At 36.3% G+C, this 19,952-nt stretch overlaps 1 protein-coding gene across 1 annotated transcript in view; it reads left to right on the top strand.

Moving 5' to 3' along the window:
• The window catches only part of TRPC7 (transient receptor potential cation channel subfamily C member 7), a 460,933-nt gene that overhangs the window by 179,887 nt on the left and 261,094 nt on the right, over nt 1-19,952 (top strand). The window lies entirely within an intron of this gene.

Genomic DNA, 19,952 nt, shown 5'->3' with positions numbered 1-19,952 from the left:
TCCTTTGCTACAGCCCTTTCTAAATCCTGTTAACCTGAGTAGGGTAGAGATTGGAATAATTAAATTTTGATCTAGGCTGCAGCCTTTACTCAATCCTGTTAGGACTGAATAGGGTGGAGATTGATTCCAAGTATCTCCATTGTATCAATTCTAAAATCAATCAAGACTCAAAGAAATTCCTGTTCTATGCTTAAGCATAGGTCAAAGTCCTTTCCATTGTTCAGCAAAGGGTTTCTGTCCTAAAGTAATCTTAAGAAGGGAAGGAGAAGGAACCTCCCATGCCAATGGGATTCACATTCCAATAGTCAAGACCCACTATCAATAGGAAATTTTTCAAGTATGAAATTTCCCAATGGTGAAATTTCCAACATTTATAAGTCTAAGAAATTTTGAGGTTTACAAGCAATACCAAATTTATATCCTCCCTATGTCAGCACATAACATGAGGAGAGTGGGGTGCTGGGAATTGTAGTTTTTTAGGGTAACAGATTCTAATTATGCAATCCTCTCTGTGATCCTTTAGGAGACTAGTCTCCCTAATGAATCATTTAATCATAACTATCTTATACCTCTAAAGATCTTCTAACTAAAATTGCATACAATATTGTACTTTCTAAGAGGAAATTACAATAGTTAGAGATGAGGGAAATAGAAGAGAGAAAGAACAAAACCAACATTTACTAGACACATTGACAAAAAAAAAAACAATTAAGGGACAGTCCCCTTTGGCATAAGAGTTTATATTCAAAATAAATACATTCAACCTTCTACAGTTCAATTTCACTATAACCCAAAGTTCATTCTGGATCTTTTGGCGTAGTATGTGATTTCTGCAGGCATCTTCATGGTATCTTCTCCAAGCCTTCTTCTTGATTTGGGGAGGTAGCAAGTTTCTTATTCTAAAATTGCTATCAAAGAAAAATTTTTTTATAAAACTAGAATTTTATGACAATTTTACAATCCCCTTGAGGAGGGTATGACTGAGATATGAAGTATGTGAATCTATTGTTAAAAAGAAATTAAAAAAAAACAAAAAAGATAAAGAAAAAAACAAATTTATATAGTATATAAAAAATCTGAGTAAGCAAAAAAAAGCCCATGACAAGTCTTAAAATCAGGGCCTAATGAAGTGATTTCTGTCCCACCAGCCTGTAGGACCATTGCAGCAATATATACTTTCCCAATCAGCCGCCAAGACTACAGAAAATTGCCATACTTATGAAAGACAGAAAAGGGATTAGATTTTTGTAGCAGAGAAGAAATAGCATTCCCTGGTCTGATTTTACTTTTGCTCTCAGGGATAGGGGAGCCAATATTCTAGCCAAACTGAGGTACTTTTCAGAATATGGCATGGGAAAATCCTGCATCTGACATTGTCAAGCAGCCACTTCCTCAAATCCTAAAACAAGTCCTCTGTCTTTTCTCATCAATCCCACCGGGATTGGTTGGTCTGTTTGACCTTGTGCTCATAGGCACTGTATAATGGCTCTTTTGTAATCCCTTCTCCTGGAATCAGATACAATCATTAACCAAAGTTCCATAATATTTAACAATCAATGGCAGATTTCCAGTCTAAAACTTTTGAGTAAGCATTAATATTAGAGTAAAGGGATATTTTAAACTTATATTAATGCAAAATCATAAAACCATTAATACAGGTAACATGTGCTTCAAGTACAAAAAATGAGAGAAAGAAAAAGAAAGTAGTAAGAAGAAGTAGTAAGTAGTAAAAGAAGTAGTAAGAGAAAATACCCCAACGGAATGGGAACTGTTTGAGATAGGCAAGAAACTGTGCCATGTTTGCAATTCTACTTCCTGTTTAGAAGAGTAACCTTCTTTCCCCTCCCCCATAGGGGTAAAAACTCCTGGGGCCACGTGACACCTCAGTCCCCACCCCCACAGCCAGGAGCATGGAAGCCCCACGAGGTTAGTTTAAAATTGACCTAGGAAGTAAATGGGGGTACGCAGCTTCTAGTCTAGAAAGCCTTTCAGGTCCAAGGTACCACAGGCTTCAGACCCACATGTCGGGTGGGGGGAGTTAAGAGGGTGGAAGCATCTTCTCAGGTAAAAGTCTTTAAGAAGCTGATAGTTGGTGAAAAGAAACACCCAGGATTCCAAATCACTAAGCTGTTTGCAATGTAAGAGAAACAGGGGTTTGTACTTAACCAGCTCCTCGGAAAGTGGCTTGCAAGAACCCCCAGTTTGACCAATGGCAGGCTCACACCAGGCAGCACAGGCTCAGCAAGAACCACCCAGGCAGTTAGGGAGGGAGGTAGAAGCAACAGCAGTCAGAGTTCCCCAGAGGGAGAAGGCAAGAAGGCCATGGCAGAAGAAAAATGTTTTTTAAATTAAGGGTTCTAAACCCTACTTCTGGTCACCATAAATATAGGATTTAAATTAATGCTCAATACTCCAAGTGTTATATTTAATAAAGTTTATTAATAATCACTAGAAGTAAAGGAATAAAAATGTAATTATCGAACATAATAAGACTACATGACCAAGCTATCCTTGCCTGTTTAAAAGAGTCCACTCTACCAACGTTGCATCAGGAAGACAAAAGAGCAAGCGGTGGGACTACACCAAACTTATGTCGTTCCTATGTTCGCATGTAACATGAGGAAAGTGCTGTGCTGAGAATTGTAGTTTCTAGGGTAATAGAATCTAATTACACAATGGGAATCTGGAACTCCTAGGTGAGAAAAATCACTTTACTAATATAGAGGAGCATCTTCTCTTTAAATAACAATCTTAAAAAAGATCATTAGATATTTAATGGCTTGCCCTGTCATATAGCCAGTTTATGTCAGGCAAGATTTGAACTTGTGTTTTCCTAAGGTCAGTGCAGGTAGTTAATGGCAACATTATCCCTTCATTTTACAAATGAGGAGATTGAATCTCAGAACAGTTAAATAAATTAACTGTCAAAAAATGAGTACAAGATCTAGTATTCATGGCCACAACTCTTGAATACAAGAACTATGCTCTTTTAAAAATGCAATCGCCATGTTTTTAGTTTTGATTTAAGATTTTTTTTTAAAATTTATTTAATTAGTCAAATTATAACACTTTTCCTTGGTTACAAGAATCATATTCTTTCACGCTCCTCCCAACACCCATTCCCATAGCCAAACCACAATTCCACTCAGTTTTACGTGTGTCCTTGATCAAAACCTACTTCCATGTTGTTAATTTTTGAACTAGGGTGATCATTTAGAGTCTGCATCCCCAATCATAATCCCATCAACCCATGTAATCAAGCAATTCTTTTTCTTCTGTGTTTCTACTCTCCCAATTTTTCCTCTGAATGTGGATATTATTCTTTCTCATAAATCCCTCCAAGTTGTTCTGGGTCACTATATTGCCACTAGTGGAGAAGTCCATTACATTCAATTGTACCACAGTATATCAGTCTCTGTTTATAACACTCTCCTGCTTCTGCTCCTCTCACCCTGCATCAATTACTGGAGGTCATTCCAGTTCAAATGGAATTCCTCCAGTTCATTATTCCTTTGAGCACAATAGAATTCCATAAAAAACATATACCACAATTTGTTCAGATATTCCCCAATCAAAATTTTTCAAATTTTTGCCACCACAAAGAGTGCAGCTATGAATATTCTTGTAGAAGACTTTTTCCTTATTATCTCTTTGGGGTACAAACCCAGCAGTGCTAAGGCTGGGTCAAAGGCCAGACAGTCTTTTAGCATTCCTTGGGCATAGTTCCAAATTGACCTCCAGAATGGATGTATCAATTTACAACTCCCCCAACAATGCATTAATGTCCCAACATGGCCACATTCCCTCTAACATTCATTACTTTCCTTTCCTTAGCCAATCTTCTAGATATAAGGTGGGACCACGGAGATGTTTTGATTTGCATCACTCTAATTATAAGATATTTAGAACATTTTTTCATGTGTTTATTAATATTTTTGATTATTTTATCTGAAAATTGCATACTCAAGCCCCTTGCCACTTATCAATTGGGGAGTGGCTTGATTTTTTGTACAATTGATTTAAATCCTTATAAATTTGAGTAATTAGACCTTTTTCAGAGGTTTATGTTATAAAGATTTTTCCCCAATTTATTGCTTCCCTTCAAATTTTGGTTGCATTGGTTTTGTTTGTACAGAAACTTTAAATTTAATTTAATCAAAATTATTTATTTTACATTTTGTAGTTATTTCTAACTTGTGCTTAGTCTTAAAATCTTCCCCTTATCAAATATCTGACAAGTATACTATTCTGACTTCACCTAATTTACTTATAGTTTCCTTCTTTATATTCAGATCATTCACCAATTCTGAGTTTATCTTGGAGTAGGGTATGAGATGTTGATCCAAACCTAATCTCTCCCATACTGTCTTCCAATTTCCCCAGCACTTTTTATCAAATACTCAATTTTGGTCCCAAAAGCTGGGATCTTTGGGTTTATCATAGACTGTCTTACTGAAGTCACTTACCCCAAGTCTATTCCACTGATCCTCCTTTCTGTCTCTTAGCCAGTACCATATTGTTTTTTTTAAACCCTTACCTTCTGTCTTGGAGCATTGGCTCCAAGGCAGAAGAGTGGTAAGGGCTAGGCGATGGGGGTCAAGTGACTTGCCCAGGGTCACATAGCTGGGAAGTGTCTGAGGCCAGATTTGAACCTAGGACCTCCCAATCCACTGAGCTACCCAGCGGCCCCCAGTACCATATTGTTTTGATGACCACTGCTTTAGAGTACAGTTTAGGATCTGGTAGTGCTAGTCCACCTTCCTTCACATCTTTTTTTTTCATTATTTTCCTGGATATACTTGAACTTTTGTTCATCAAATGAACTTTGTCTTTTTTTTTTCTAATACATTAAAAAAGATTTTTGGTAGTTCAATAGGTATGGCACTAAATAAGTAAATTATTTTAGGAAGGATTGTCATTTTTATTATGTTAGCTTGTCCTACCCATGAGCAATTAATGTTTTTCCAATTATTTAGATCTAGTTTAATTGTGAGGAAAATATTTTAAAGTTGTGTCCATATAGTTCCTATGTTTGTCTCAGCAGATAGATTCCTAAGTATTTTATTTTGTCTCGGGTGACTTTAAATGGAATTTCTCTTTCTAATTCTTGCTGCTGAGCTGTGTTTGAAATATACAGAAATGCTGATGACTCATGTGGGTTTATTTTGTATCCTGCAACTTTGCTAAAGTTATTGATTTCCACTAGGATTCTTTAAGTACACCATCATGTCATCTCAAAGAGTGATAGTTTGGTCTCTTCTTTGCCTATTTTAATACCTTCAATTTCTCTTTCTTCTCTAATTGCTACTGCTAGTTTCTCTAGCACAATGTTAAATAATAGAGGTGATAATGGGCATCCTTGTTTTACTCCTGATCCTATTGGGAAGGCTTCTCGTTTATCCCTATTGCAGATGATGTTTGCTGATGGTTTTAGATATATACTGTTTATTATTTTTAGGAAAGGCCCTTCTATTCCTATACTTTCTAGTGTTTTCAATAGGAATGGGTGTTGTATTTTATCAAAGGCTTTTTCTGCACTTATTGAGATAATCATGTGATGTGGATGGTTTTCCTAATATTGAACCGTCCTTGCATTCCTGATATGAATCCTGCCTGGTCATAGTGGATGACCCTTGTGATGATAATCTCTCCCATACTGTCTTCCAATTGCTGGAGTCTTTTTGCTAGTATCCTATTTAAGATTTTTGCATGTATATTCATTAGGAAGATAGGTCTATAGTTTTCTTTCACTGTTTTTGACCTGCCTGGCTTTGGAATCAGTACCATGTTTGTGTCATAAAATGAATTTTGTAGAACTCCTTCTTGGTTTATTCTGTCAAATACTTTGTTTAATATTGAGATTAGTTGTTCTTTGAATGTTTGACAGAATTCATTTGTGAATCCATCTGGACCTGGGGATTGTTTCATAGGGACTTCTTTGATGGCTTGTTCAATTTCTTTTTCTGATATGGGATGATTTAAGAATTCTATTCCTTCTTCTGTTAGTCTAGGTAATTTATATTTTTGTAAGTATTCCTCCATATTACATAGATTGCCATATTTTTTGCCATAAAATTGGGCATAGTAGTTTTGAATGATTGCCTTAACTTCCTCTTCATTAGAGGTGAGGTCTCCTTTTTCATCTTGGATAATGCCAATTTAGTTTATTTCTTTCCTTTTTTAAATTAGACTGACTAGTACTTTGTCTATTTATTTGTTTTTTCAAAGTACCAGCTTCTAGTCTTATTTATTAAATCAATAGTTATTTGACTTTCACTTTTATTAATTTCTCCTTTGAGTTTTAGGATCTCTGATTTAGTGTTCATCTGAGGATTTTTAATTTGTTTGCTTTCTAATTTTTTAATTTGCATGTCCAATTAATTAACCTCTGCCCTTCTTAATTTGTTAATATATGAACTCAAGGATATAAATTTCCCCCTGAGTACTGCTTTGGCTGCATCTCAAAGGTTTTGAAAGGATATCTCATCATTGTCATTTTCTTCAATGAAGTTATTAATTGTTTCTATGATTTGTTCTTTAACTGGTTTTGGATACCTGTATTGTTTAATTTCCAATTAATTTTTGATTTACCTCTCCATGTTTCCTTACTAATTATTATTTTCATTGCATTGTGGTCTGAGAAGTTTGCATTTATTATTTCTGCCCTTTTGCACTTGTTTGCAATGTTTTTATACCCTAATACATGGTCAATTTTTGTGAATGTACCATGTTCTGCAGAAAAGAAGGTATATTCCTTTTTGTCCCTATTTATTTTTCTCCACATGTCAACTAACTCTAATTTTTCTAAGATTTCATTCACTACTCTTACCTCTTTCTTATTTATTTTTTTGGTTTGATTTATCTAGTTCAGAGAGAGGAAGGTTCAGGTCTCCCACTCGTATAGTTTTTCTATTTCATCCTTGTGCTCCTCTAGTTTCTCCTTTAGAAATTTGGATGCTATGCCATTTGGTGCATACATGTTGAGTACAGATATTTCCTCGTCTATACTGCTTTTTATCAGGATGTAATTACCTTCCCTATCTCTTTTAACTAGATTTATTTTTACTTTGGCTTTGTCAGATATCATAATTGTGACTCATGACTTCTTTTTATCAGTTGATGCCCAATAGATTTAGCTCCACCCTCTTACTTTCACCCTATGTGTATCTACCTTTCTTATGTGTGTTTCTTGTAGACAGCATATCTTAGGGTTTTGGATTCTAATCCACTCTGGTATTTGCTTGTGTTTTATGGGTGAGTTCATTCCATTCACATTCAGATTTATAATTACTAGCTGTGTATTTCCCAGCATATTGATTTCTAGTCCTGGTTCTGCCTTTTCTTCTTTCACTATATCCTTCTACACCAATGTTTGTTTTTAATCAGTCCCCCTAGTTCCCACCCTTATTTTACTTCCCTTTCTATCCCCCCTCACTACATATCCCCCCCTTATTTTCCCTGTAGTCTTTATAAAATTAACCCCCTGCCCCTTCACTCCCCTGTATTGCTCCCCTCCCCACCAGTCCTTTTGTTACCCTTCTACTTCCCTATAGGGCACAAATCTATTTACTGCCCCCAATAGATTGGATTGTTTTTCCCTCTTTGAGTCAATTTCAAAGCACGTAAAAGCTGAGTATTTCCTGTCTCCTACCTCTTTACCCTTCCAGTGTGTTGATGTTCTTCCCCCTCCCACCATGATATTCTTTGTGACATATAAATTTACCCCCATTTGTTTCTTTTCCCATTTCTTTTAATAATAACCTATTTATAAGCTCTAATATATATATATATATATATGCATACTCATGTGTATGCATTTATGCATGCATATATCTATATAGCTATTTATGTCTTGTCCTTTCATCCTATACAGTTTGTTGCTGTTTCCTCTAAGTATACTTCTTTTTGCTGCCCAGTTAATAACAACAGTTTTTAAGAGTTACCAATGACCTCTTTTCTTATAGGGATACATATGATTTTAACTTATTGAGTCTCTTAAAGAAAAATTTTGTTTTGTTTTGTTTTGTTTTTCTTTTTTCCAACTTTTTTAATTACCTTTTGATGATTCTCTTGAGTTCTGTGGTTAGACATCAAATTTTCTGCTCAGGTCTGGTCTTTTCTTTATGAATTCTTGAAATTCTTCTATTTTGTTGAATGAATATACTTTCCCCTGTAAGAATATAGTCAGTTTTGCTGGGTAGTTGATTCTCGGTTGTGGACTTTGTTCCCTTGCTTTCCAGAATAACATATTCCATGCCTTTTGGTTTTACAGTGTGGATGCAGCCAGATCCTGAGTTATCCTCACTGTGGTTCCATGGTATCTGAATGACTTCTTCTTGGCAGCTTGTAATATCTTTTCTTTGCTCTGATAGTTCTTGAATTTGGCTATAACATTGCTGGGTGTTGTCAGTTGGGGATTAAGTACAGGTGGTGATATGTGGATTCTTTCAATCTCCACTTTTCCCTCTTGTTCAAGGATATCAGGGCAGTTTTCTTTAATAATTTCCTGTTGTATGATGTCCAGGCTTTTTCTTTTGTCATGGTCTTCTGGTAGACCAATGATTCTTAAATTGTCTCTCCTTGAATGATTTTCTAAATTGTCTATTTTGTGAATGAGATGCTTCATATTTTCCTCAATTTTTTCATTCTTTGGATTTTGTTTTATAGTGTCCTGCTGCCTTGTGAGGTCACTTAATTCTAGTTATTGTATTCTGGTTCTTAAAGACTGGGTTTCATCCTTGGCTTTTTGGTCATCCTTTTCCTTTTGGTCTCATTTTCTTTGGAGGTCATCTTCCATCCTCTTTACCTCATCTTTCATCTCCTTTTTCTCATCTTTCAACTTCTTCACGTCATCTTTCATCTCCTTTGCCTCATTTTCCAGCTGGTTGATTTTAGCTTTCAAGACACTACTTTCTGTTTCCAGATGAGTTATCTTAGTTTTTAAATTCTTTTCCCAATTGTCTTCAGCCTCTCTTAATTGTGTTTTGAATTGCATTTTGAGTTCTTCCAAAGCCTGTATCCAATTTGCTGGGATTTCTGATTTTTCCTTTGATGATCCCTCCCCCACTGTTTTGTATGCTCTTTGCTCATTACCTTTACAGAAGCTGTCTTTTGTAATTTCTTTCTTCTTTTTCTGTTGTTTGCTCAAGTTTACTACTTCTTTGCTTCCCATATTTGTCTGTGCTCTTACTCCTGTCATTTTTTTTTGTTTTGGGGCTGTCAGTCTCCCCTCTTGGAGCTTTGTCAGATCTTTTGGTAGAGTCTCTAGGGGAGGAATGTTAGCTTCCCTGTCCTCTGGAGGCTTTTGATCGGATTAAGTTCAACTGGGTTGGGCTGTATGAGCTCTGAGGCCGAAGACTCCTGGAAGGCTGAAGCCTCTCAGGCTCTCTCCAGTTCTTTCCAGCTGCTTCTCTGCTGCCTGCGTTCCATGCTCTGAGCCTGGCTCAGCAGTCCTTAAGGTACACCAGTGCCTTTGCCTGTCCAGAGGTTCCTGTCCTTGTGGGAGCCCCTTCACTCTAGGCAGTGAGGGGTCCTGGCCTCCCTGAGCTCTGAGAAGTCCTGATGGGATTAGGTTCAACTGAGTAGTTCTGGATGTGCCCTGAGGCAAAAACCTCCAGTGAGACTGGAGCCAGATGGAATGACCCAGCCACGGGGCTGCAGGCTCCCTGGTCTCTCCCTGGTTGCCTCCCCACCACCCGCGCTGCATGCTCCGAGCCTGGCGCCCTGCTGCTCACAAAGTTGACCCCCCAAACCAGCACCTTTGCCCTCCCAGAATTTCCCGCTGCTGCTGAGGGCTCAGCGCTCTGGGTTGCGGGGGAGGGGTCCTGGGACCTTCCTTCTCCCTTCCCCCTAGACCTGAGTGTTCTCAGATTCCGGCTTTTGGGGGATGGCGTATCTTTTAATTTGAGTCCAGAAGGAGGGTTCCCCACCTCTGTCCAGTTGTTAAGTTTGAATTTCAATCCCCTAGGAGCATTTAGTTTGTGATCGGTAAGGAAGGGTTTTCAAGAGGTCTGAACTTTTCCTGCTTCTAAGCCGTCATCTTGACTCCATCTCCTCCTCAATATTATTTTGATTTGGGTTTCTTTAATTTTTTTGCATTTTATTTTATTTTGGGGGTGGTTCTTTAATTATTAATGATTTAGAGAGCATTTTTCATAGCTTGGATTTCTTTCTTTGAACATTATCTACTAATATTTCTCAATCGTTTATCAATTTGGAAGTGTCTATTTTTTAATAAATTTTGCTCAATTAGAGAAATTGGTCCTTAGTTTTACTTCCCTATTTTTGTTCTCCCTGGCTTAGGTTTCAAAAGTTATTTTCTTATATGTCATAAAAATAATTTTATAGGATTCCCTATTGATCTACTTTTCAAATAGTTTATATGGTACTGGAATTAATTTTTCTTTAAATATTTTAATAGAATTTGTATTTTCATCTGCTTCTGGTTTTGGGGATTTTTGTTTTTGTTTTTTACTTAGGGAGCTAATTTTTGACTTGTTTAATCTCTTTTTCCAAAATGGGCTTATTTAAGTATTATATGAGTTTGTATTAATATGAATAATTTATATTTGCATAAATATTCATCTATTTCAAAAAAGCAAACTTGCATTTTCCCTAATCTAAACATTTTGAAAATTGGCAAGTGCTCAATTCTAATTTTTTAAACATTATTTTATTTGGTCATTTCTAAACATTATTCATTGGAAACAAAAATCATTTTCTTTTCCTCCCCCCCACCCCCCACCTCTCCCATAGCCGGCACATGATTCCACTGAGTATCACATGTGTTCTTGACTCGAACCCATTTCTGTGCTGTTGGTATTTGCTCTAGAGTGTTCATTTAGAGACTCTCCTCAGTCATATCCCCTCCACCCCTGTAGTCAAGCAGTTGCTTTTCTTCGGTGTTTTTACTCTCACAGTTTATCCTCTGCTTGTGGATAATGTTTTTTAGCTCCCTGCAGATTGTTCAGGGACATTGCATTGTCCCTAATAAAGAAGTCCATTACTTGTGTATAATGATATACTGGTTCTGCTCCTTTCACTCTGCATCACTTCCTGGAAGTTGTTCCAACCTCCATGGAATTCCTCCACTTTATTATTCTTTTTAGCACAATAGTATTCCATTACCAACATATACCACAATTTGTTCAGCCATTCCCCAATTGAAGGGCATCCCCTCATTTTCCAATTTTTGGCCACCACAAAGAGTACAGCTATGAATAGTCTTGTACAAGTTTTTTTTTTCCCTATTATCTCTTTGGGGTACAAACACAGCAGTGCTGGATCAAAGGGCAAACAGTCTTTTATGGCCCTTTGGGCATAGTTCCAAATTGCCCTCCAGAATGGTTGGATCAATTCACAACTCCACCAGCAATGAATTAGTGTTCCTACTTTGCCACATCCCCTCCAGCATTCATTACTTTCCATAGCTGTCATATTAGCCAATCTGCTAGGTGTGAGGTGATACCTCAGAGTTGCTTTCATTTGCATCTCTGTGATTATAAGAGATGTAGAGCACTTTTTCAGGTGCTTATTAATAGTTTTGATTTCTTTGGCTGAGAACTGCCTGTTCATGTCCCTTGCCCATTTATCAATTGGAGAAAGGCTTGATTTTTTGTGCAATTTCATTTAGCTCTTTGTAAATTTGAGTAATTAAACCTTTGTCAGAGGTTTTTATGAAGATTGCTTCCCAATTTGTTGCTTTCCTTCTAATTTTAGTTACATTGGTTTTGTTTGTACAAAAACTTTTTAATTTGATGTATTCCAAATTATTTATTTTGAATTTTGTGACTCTTTCTAAGTCTTGCTTGGTTTTAAAATCTTTCCCTTCCCAAAGGTCTGACATCTATACTATTCTGTGTTCACCTAATTTTCTTATAGTTTCCTTCTTTATGTTCAAGTCAATCACCCATTTTGAATTTATCTTGGTGTAGGGTATGAGGTGTTGATCTAAACCTAATCTTTCCCACACTGTCCTCCAATTTTCCTAGCAGTTTTTATGAAATAGTGTATTTTTGTCCCAAAAGCTGAGGTCTTTGAGTTTGCCATATACTGTCCTGCTGAGGTCACTTACCACGAGTCTATTCCACTGATCCTCCTTTCTGTGTCTTAGCCAATACCAAATTGTTTTGATGACCACTGCTTTATAATATAGTCTGAGATCTGGGACTGCAAGGCCCCTTACTTTGTATTTTTTTAAATTGTTTCCCTGGATATCTTTGATCCTTTTTTCTTCCAAATCAACTTTGTTATGGTTTTTCTAAATCAGTAAAAAAACTTTTTAGAAGTTCAATGGGTACGGCACTAAATGGATAAATGAGTTTGGGTAGGATGGTCATTTTTATTATATTGGCTCGTCCTATCCATGAGCAGTTAATGTTTTTCCAATTGCTCAAGTCTAGTTTTAGTTGTGTGGAGAGGGTTTTGTAGTTGTGTTCATATAGTTCCTGTGTTTGTCTCAGCAGATAGATTCCTAAGTATTTATTTTGTCTAAGGTGATTTTGAATGGGATTTCTCTTTCTAGTTCTTACTGCTGAGCTGTGTTGGAAATATATAGAAATGCTGATGACTTATGTGGGTTTATTTTGTATCCTGCAACTTTGCTAAAGTTGTTGATTATTTCGATTAGCTTTTTGGTTGAATCTCTAGGATTCTTTAAGTAGACCATCATGTCATCTGCAAAGAGTGATAACTTGGTCTCCTCCTTGCCTATTTAATGCCTTCAATTTCTTTATCTTCTCTAATTGCTATTGCTAGTGTTTCTAGTACAATGCCAAATAATAGAGGTGATAATGGGCATCCTTGTTTCACTCCTGATCTTATTGGGAATGCATATAGTTTATTCCCATTGCAGATGATATTAGTTGATGGTTTTAGATGTATACTGTTTATTATTTTTAGAAATGACCCTTCTATTCCTATGCTTTCTAGTGTTTTTAATAGGAATGGGTGTTGTATTTTATCAAAGGCTTTTTCTGCGTCTATTGAAATAATTATGTGATTTTTGTTGGTTTCCTTGTTGATGTGATCAATTATGTGGATGGTTTTCCTAATATTGAACCAGCCCTGCATCCCTGGTATAAATCCTGGATGACCCTTCTGATCACTTGCTGGAGTCTTTTTGCTAGTATCCTATTTAAGATTTTTGCATCTATATTCCTTAGGGAGATTGGTCTATAATTTTCTTTCCCTGTTTTTGGCCTGCCTGGCTTTGGGATCAGAACCATGTTTGTGCCATAAAAGGAATTTGGAAGAACTCCCTCTTTGCTTATTATGTCTAATAGTTTGTATAGTATTGGGGTTAGCTGTTCTTTGAATGTTTGATAGAATTCACTGGTTAATCCATCAGTCCCTAGGGATTTTTTCATAGGAAGTTCTTTGATGGCCTGTTGGATTTCTTTTTCTGATATGGGATTATTTAAGAAATCTATTTCTTCTTCTGTTAGTCTAGGTAATTTATATTTTTGTAAATAGTCATCCATATCGCCTAGATTGGTATATTTCTGGCCATATAGTTGGGCAAAGTAGTTTTTAATGATTGCCTTAATTTCCACTTCATTGGAGGTGAGGTCCCCCTTTTCATTCTTGATGCTGTTAATTTGCCTTTCTTCTTTCCTTTTTTTAATTAGATTGACCAGTACTTTGTCTATTTTGTCTGTTTTTTCAAAGTACCAACCTCTAGTCTTATTTATTAGTGCAATAGTTCTATCACTTTTGATTTTATTAATTTCTCCCTGAATTTTTAGGATCTCTAGTTTGGTTTTCTTCTGGGGGTTTTTAATTTGTTCTTTTTCAAGTTTTTTGATTTGCATTTCCAATTCATTGATCTCTGCCCTCCCTCATTTGTTAATATATGTACTCAGGGATATGAATTTTCCTCTAAGTACTGCCTTGGCTGCATATAAGGTTTGAAAGGATGTCTCAACATTGTCATTTTCCTCAATGAAATTATTAATTGTTTCTATGATTTCTTCTCTAACTGATTTTGGAGTATCATATTATTTAATTTCCAATTAATTTTTGATTTGGCTCTCCATGTACCCGTACTGATCAATATTTTTATTGCTTTATGATCTGAAAAGGTTGCATTTATTATTTCTTCTTTTCTGCATTTGAGTGCCATGTTTCTGTGACCTAGTGTATGATCTATTTTTGTGAATGTGCCATGTGGTGCTGAGAAGGTGTATTCCTTTTTGTCCCTATTTATTTTTCTCCATATGTCTACTAACTCTAATTTTTCTATGATTTCATTCACCTCTTTTACCCCTTTCTTATTTATTTTTTGGTTTGATTTATATAAATTTGATAGTGGTTGGTTTAGTTCTCCCACTGATATGGTTTTACTGTCTATTTCCTCCTTCAATTCTCCTCATTTCTCCATTAGAAATTTGGATGCTATTCCATTTGGTGCATACATGTTGATTAGTGATATTACCTCATTGTTACAGAATATAGTTACCTTCCCTATCCCTTTTGATCAGATCTATTTGTGCTTTGGCTTTGTCAGATATCATGATTGCAATTCCTGCCTTCTGTCTATCAGTTGAGGGCCAGAAGGTCTTACTCCATCCTTTAATTCTAACCTTGTAAGTATCAACCCACCTCATATGTGTTTCTTGAAGACAACATATGGTAGGGTTTTGGGTTCTAATCCAATCTGCTATTTGTCTACATTTTATGGGTGAGTTCATCCCAATCACGTTCAAAGTTATGATTGTTACTTGTGGATTCCCTGGCATTTTGATATCTTCCCCTAGTTCTGACCTTTCTTCCCTAGCTATATCCTTTTGAACCAGTGATTTACTTTAGGTCAGTCCCCCTAATCCCCTCCCTTGGTATGCTTCCCTTTTTAGTCCCTCCCTTTTTATTCTCCCTTCCCCTCCCCCCTCTCAATTCTGATTTTTAAGGCGTTATTTTTCTTCAGTCTTTTTCTGTTTCTTTTACCAAGCTATAAATGCTCTTTTCATAATTTTCTTGCCCTGTTCTTATTTCTTTTGCTCTTTTTAAATCTCTTTCTTTAGCTCTTTTAATAATTCTTGTTTGGTTTCTATCCAATCTCTATTTTTCTTTGATATTTTGATTTTAGATGTTGCCAAGACATTGTCTTCTTGATTTGTATCTTGAGCCTTCCAGGCACCATAAAAATTTCAAGTAATTTTTTTGTTTTTTTGCTCATTTTTTTCTGACTATTTCTTTACTATTAATTTACATTAGAGTTGGGATCTGCTTGCCTCTAGTGGTGATGACTGGCCTGAACTTCACCCTTTCATCTCCCTATGCTGCTTTCACAATCAGGTCTGGGTATTTGAATTTTTTGGTGCTTCTAAAGTTGTGTGATCCAAGGGGAGATCTGATCTGTACTCTGGTCCTTCACATAGGCCTCTACCCTCTTGTGATAGAACTATTCCTCTGTACCCTGGAATTTCAACCTGATAGAGCTGCCAAATGATATCTGATCCTGCGCCCAGGGCAGGAGTCCCCTGGAATCTCTTTATGACCAGGTATTCAGTCTCCTTACCATCACTGGGCATTGGATATTAGTAGTATTGCCACTGCTATTACTACTGTTGTCCTGTGGTGTGGGCCAGCCTCACACAGGGGATGGGGTTTTGGAGGTGGGACAGTGTGTTTGGCATTCAACCCACAGCACAGGTTTCACAGGCTAAACTGCTTCACTTTGGCTGAGCCTTCGGTTAATATAAGCATGTTGCTCTCATCTATTTTTCCTGGGGCTAAGTAAGAATAATAATCATAGCAATTCTAATAATAAGGGGATGTTAATAATGAAAGTCACTTAGGAGGGTTTCAGTGGGTGTTTCAATCCTTCCTGGGGGCTGCATTGAAGTCCCCAGTTTCCATGTGGACCGTGTCAAACAGTGTGATCTTTGATGGCTCCCAGCACTGTTGCCACCTCTAAGACCTCTCAATAATACTGGCTCCCAGCACTGTTGCTACCTCTAAGACCTCTCAATAATGCTGCTTTTACTGCACTGTGTGCACATAATCTCAACCTCAATGTTTACAGACCTCTCTGTTTTTCAAAGATTCCCTAGACTAGAAAAATGACCACTTCATATCTTTTTGTTTATTTTTCTGCTCCAATATCATTAGGTGTGTTTTTTTAAGTTGTAAGAGAGGGACACTTAGAGAGAGGTCAACAAGAGTATTGGTCTCATTGCACCATCTTAGTTCCACTCACTCAGAAATGATATCTTTTCCACTTATGTGGTATTGTTCAAGTCAGACTCTTTTTTCATTGATACCAGAAAGGACAGCCAGGAACTTCATAGACTGAAAAGTTATTTATATTAGAGTTGTCATTCTAGAATGACTACATAGAGAAAATCAGCAGCAATGATGTTCTCCATCATACTAAAGATCTCCTCAGCCCAATGAGGCATCTCTGAAAATGACATCTTGACACTGCTTTATGACATAGCTGCATAAGAGCTTATATGGGGCCTTTCTCCTACCTTGATGAAAGAAAAAAATCAAGATTTAGTAACTAAGATCTAAAGCCCTGCTTGCAAAGGATTAAATGACTTAATGCTGAATGAATAAATGGACATTCTGCAATCTATCCATTTTTTCTCTGCATTGGAGGAGAAATATCCCAAAACACTGTTCTACTTTCTCATTATAAATATAACATCAAATATTCATTGGGTTACTTGTTATACAAATCCTTCAACAAAATTCTCATGATTTCACAGTCAGAGTCAAAAGGTGTTTCTAGCTAGTCCACTAACTAAAATAATGTTATTTCCCTTCAAAAACATTAGTAATAAAAAGGATAAATGCATTTGGTGGAAATCAATGATACATACATGACTTCCTAAGAAATGAGTTTCATTCTATAGATTTATTCCATCTCTGCCCATCTGAATGGAAGGGAGTTAATGCTATTCAGTTAAAAGAGCCCCAGAATTATAGTTAAATGACCTTGTTCAAATCCTGACTCTGCAATTTATAATCTATATGACTACAAGCAAGACACATGTAAAAGTTAAAATTAAATCTCAATAATAATATTATATTTTAAGAGATTTATTGATCATTAGAAATCAAGGAATGAAGAAGATACAAAATAAAGACCACATGCCCATGGCTGGTTAGTCATTTTTTAGTTTTTTAGTCAACCCCACTCACCACCATCAATGCTGATTCTACATCTGAGAGCAGGAGCCTCCAAAGCCCATGCCCTTTATTCTCTGTCTACAGGAAGTACATAATGACAGAAGTCAGTAGGCTCTTGGGATATGTAGTTCTTTTTTAGGGTAATAGATTTTCAATCATACATCTCTAGACTCAACTTTATCATTTTTTAAATAAAGGAATTAAATTTAATCAACTCAAAGCTTCCCTGCACTTCCAATCTGTGATCTTTTAATTGGCGAAATCTTCATAGAGAGGTTTGTTGAACATCCAAAACAGCACCTCAACATTTGGATTGCTAAGAGTTTCATAAATGGCCATAAGGTAATTCATTCTGGTATGTCATCTTTAGGTTTGACATTCAACTTACATCTTTATAAATCAGAGACCTCTTCAGTTCTTTGTTCATACAGAGACTCAGAATTTCTGACTTTTCTCCTCTGACCATTTGAGGTAATATTGTGTCTAGGAAAGCAACCAGGATTTGAAGTTAGAGGACATAGGTGCACATCCTGACCCTCTTCTTTCTACTTGCATGATGTTGGGCAAGTGACTTAACCTTAGTGGCCCTCAGATTTCTCATATTAAAAGGGGGGGGGGAGGCTTTCTAGATGAGTTCTGAAGTCCTTCCTGATCTAATCCATGATCTTCTGAATAGCATATTGCTGTGCCCCAGGATCCTTCCTTTAGCTATTACTGAAAAGCACTTGTTAATCAAGGAAAGGGTTTTATAGGTTAGAAAGGTTATAAGGTTAGAAAAATATTGCACCTTTCTAACAACCTGCTTCTTAATGGAAAGGAATTTTCACCCATGGCATTCCCTTTACAACACACTGATTAAATCAGAGCCCTACCTTCACCACCACTCCCCAAAAAATGATAAAGTAAAAAGTCTTTACTAATGGAGTTTATAGTCAAGAAGGACAAAATGATACTTACTAGTGATACATCCCTTGACCTTTCAGAGTTTGCATTTCCTCATATGTAAAATATTAATAATCAAATTATAGGACTTGCTTCCCAGAGTGACTAGGAAAAAAAGACATTTTGTAAGCCTTAAGTCACTAGCTACATGTAAGTTAATGATGTTGTTACTGTGGTTATTGCTGTCCCTATTTTGGAGATTGAGGAAATGAGAATGGGGCACAATTCAAGGAAAGAGATCAAGAAACAGAAAGAATAGAGATGATTTGCCTTTCAAATAAGTGAACAGAACTGAATATGAGCAACTTATATATTTTGCCTTTTTCCACCCAGGGATGAAAAGGATGTTAAAAATTATGGTTCCCCCTAAGGGGTAATGATTAACTACAGTAATTAAGCTGAAGACAAAATATGCTTTTCCATCTAGTAATTTCTATGCTAATTGATCACATTTGAATTCAGAACTTCAATAAACTGTTCATATATTCCTTCCATTATGTCCTGTAGCCTGTTGATTCTTTTATTAACATCCTTCTGCCTAAGGTCACTTGCAAGTAAATGTTTCTTGATGGAAATAGAATCATGGGTGACCTCTTATGGGAACAGTTTTATTGCTGCACCTAATATTTTATTCCATACACACAAGTACGAAATGTACAATCAGTGAGCATTCAAGACCTGGCTCTACCAAATTATGAGAATCATCACCATATTGCTCAAATGGTAATGAATTTTTCAGACATTGCAACTAATGAAGATTATCTAGTAAGGATATTATCTAAAGGGATTGTAATATGCTTCAATGGAGTGATTTAGATGCTTGGAGGTCCTCAAATCTTAATTGACATGAAGCCATTAGCTCTAGTCATTCCAGCAGTTTCAAGTCCAGCCAAATGTTATCAGCAAGCCAGATAGTATCAAATTCAACTAGAAATGGCTGCCACAAAGCTGTATATAAGAATCCCTGCTATTTATATTGACTTAGAAAACCACACTAACACTATTTATGTTTTATTATATGTTAATAGATTTTGTTTAAAATTCCAGATTACATTTTATTCTGGTTCAGTCTGCGTTAAGGATTGTTACAGGCATTATCCTAGCCATGTATTTGTAATCTCTAATCCAGCACACACCTCCATCTGGTACAGATGGACAGCACAAGAGACTTTGCCAAATGTTTTGTTTTCTTGTCTATAAATTAAATGGATTGGATTAAGTGATACTTAAGTTCTAAAATCTGTAAATTCTCTTATACTGTTACAGCACATGCAATATTGTGATCAATACTGGAAGATATTTTAGATCAAATGAAAAGGGTTCAGAGCAGTGCAGCAATGGTGAGAAAATAAAAACCACCACATATAAGGATGGATTGAATGAGCTGCACATGCAAATCCTGAGGATACAGAATGAATACATACAAGTGTCTGAATGGCTATCAAGTATGAAAGGGATTTGGTTCTCCCTGCTTAGGCAGACCTAAGAGTGACAGAAATTTTAAGGAGGCAAGTTTCACCTTAATATAATGAAATCCTTTCTAACATCCAGAGCTGTACAAAAATAGAACAGAATTTCTTGGAATATGGCAAGTTTACTATCACCAAAGGTCATCCAGGAGAAGCTGGATGACTACTTGAAAGGGATGCAATAAAAAAAAATTATTGGAAAAATACAGGATAGACTAGTTAACTTCAGATGTCCATTATGGGATTCTGATTCTGTAAGATGACTTTGGAACTAGAGATACTTTTAAGGAGTAACTGGACTGATGGGGTGGAAATAGAGGGTTGAACATCTGGAGGGCACAGTGTATGCCATGGGTAGATGAAATACTGTAAAAATATGGATACAAAATATGAAAAATATAAAAA

The sequence above is a fragment of the Monodelphis domestica genome, chromosome 1 (assembly GCF_027887165.1).
Source record: "Monodelphis domestica isolate mMonDom1 chromosome 1, mMonDom1.pri, whole genome shotgun sequence".
Classification (NCBI taxonomy): domain Eukaryota; kingdom Metazoa; phylum Chordata; class Mammalia; order Didelphimorphia; family Didelphidae; genus Monodelphis; species Monodelphis domestica.
Note: the sequence above shows the minus strand (reverse complement) of the source record. Positions and strands in the feature narration are given on the sequence as shown.